Source organism: Magallana gigas, chromosome 2, assembly GCF_963853765.1.
Source record: "Magallana gigas chromosome 2, xbMagGiga1.1, whole genome shotgun sequence".
NCBI classification, from domain to species: domain Eukaryota; kingdom Metazoa; phylum Mollusca; class Bivalvia; order Ostreida; family Ostreidae; genus Magallana; species Magallana gigas.
Window position 1 is genome coordinate 45,124,702 of NC_088854.1, and position 2,427 is coordinate 45,127,128.

Below are 2,427 nucleotides of genomic sequence, written 5' to 3' on the forward strand. Positions count from 1 at the left end.
TCATCACGAATGATGATTGGTATAATGGATTCATTCCAAAAATGAGGAAAATATCCTCGAGGATAGCATCATTCTGTATATAAAATTTCAACAGCGTACAATTTTTACTTTTTCTTTTATGTTATTTCTTATAACGTACTCCTACAAAGCTTCATTTTATCATAACGTCATAAAAGCGCGATGGCAATGCTCCCCTACCGCACAACGTAAAAATCGTGTTAAAAATAAAAATTTCCTTTAAAAATCTAAATATTTTTATCTGTATTTTGTTTATTGTGTTCAATTTTATAAATGATATCGAAAAAAATTCATAAGAAGTATAAAACAACTGTATTATATTAGAATGCGCAAAAACATGCGCAATGCAAACTAAAGTCGGCCTCCTTAAAAGAAAATATTTTAAAAAGCTTATATGCGGTTTATGACTGTTTATACAAAGATTTATAATATCAAGTGTTGAAAATTTAAAGATGTCACTTACATTGTCACATTCTGTTCTATAAAGATAAAGAATGAGTGTGAGTTAGAACTCTTCCATTTAAAGTCATGTTTTAAAATAGAATGTATGCATTAACTTCGCTTTTTTTTTCAATTATAACTTCCGTAATCTGTACTACCGATTAAATTCTTAAATTTCTTTTGGATTGAGATAACTGTTTTATTCGATTACTTACTTACAATGTCAGTAGTTGCCTGGCATTTTATTTTTGCATTGATTGACTCAGAGTTTCATAAAAACAAAAATTGCAATTTTCTGTATCTTTACAGCCTTACATTAATTGGATTTGATAACATTAACAATAATGTCTAATAAGCATTTACATGTTCTAAAATGCGTTAAACAGCTAGTCTTGTCAATAAATGCATTTCAATTTTGGTGTTCTAAGAATTAAGGAAATGATGACGTCAGGCTAACGTCGTAATGAAAATATAAGGTTTTGAGAAATCTTTTAAATCTTAAAAGTTTTTTTGCGAAAAATTGGTCGAGAACACATACTGATATTTTTTTATAAATTGATTCATAATTATCTCCTCTGTTTTTGTGTTGAGTATGATTAATTTCGTCTGAATCGTTTAAAAGTTTGGAGCATAGTTTTGTAATGCGTTTCTCGGCTAAAATGTGCATTTTACTATATATTTCATTGAAATGGCGTTGCTTGATTTTATTAATGACACTGTATTTGAAACACGATAACATTATTACCGCACAGACGAATCTTAAATAAATTTTAGAAATAAAACTATAAAACCTATGGATCACGTGGACAAATTTTCAAGGTAGGTTTTCTCACAAGCAGATAAACCCGCGAGCTACCTTAAATTTGCGTAATGGACAGGTAAGCAAAATTCAATGTATCATTTTCACCATAGATTGGTCTACTGATAAGGGAAATAACTCTCTGGGATGGATAGTTAATTAGCAATTCATCGCAAAAAAGCATGATTTGAAAACACCGAGATAAACAACTTTAAATTAGGTTCCTGTTTCATCAATCTGTGTTAGGTTAGGTGTATACTATTCTTTGTGTAATAACTGAATAGAAGATAGTTGCCAGCTTGATGAAAAGAGGGCCTGCATACCCATATATTGACGTAATGTATCTCTATAACCATCTTGCCCATATACCCATTCATTGTATGTATCAATGGGTTTATTCTTCCATTTAAATATTCTGTTCTTGTCAATCAATAAGGAATTTCCAAGGTATCATTATAATTTTGCCAGAGAGTGCTGCCTTACTTCGCATGCACATCGAACACGCGTTGTTCATAGAGTGCATAACGTTTGCATCTTTATGAAAACCCTAGTGGCACTACATCCAACACAGTAGATAAATGATGGTAAATCCAAGAAAGGAACTACGTAACATCCTTTCCATCGGTTTCTACAAAAACACTCAATTTTAAAATCGGTTTCTACAAAAACACTCGATTTTAAAAACCCATCTGCCCCAGAATGTGGTTTGCGCATGTGCAAAGTTATAACATATAAAGAAAAACATTCTACAATTATCGAGGATTTTTGAAATACATGTACCTGGATTTCAGTCTGTCTTGTTTCATCGTTCATTGGATATTCCTTACCAGTATTTGTCAAATTATTTTTGTTAAAAAGGCGTTTCTTCAAGTCTTTTCGTCCAATGTAACGTGTTTGAGTGAGTGAAATACCTGAATGCAGTGAAGCATGAAAAGTGCTATTTTTTCGGCCTTATATAGCGGATGTGTAGCGATGAGCAGAACAATAGAAATTGACATGTAATATGGCAGTAGTTGGGAGATGAAAGGGAAATATTGCATATTTATGAATTCATGTCAGCTTTAAATAATTCACAACTAAGAAGTACATGTACATATAATTAAAGCTGTAACAGTGCCTATTTATGAGTGTTTTTCAGCTTTAATGTACAAAATAATCAAGAAAAGGAC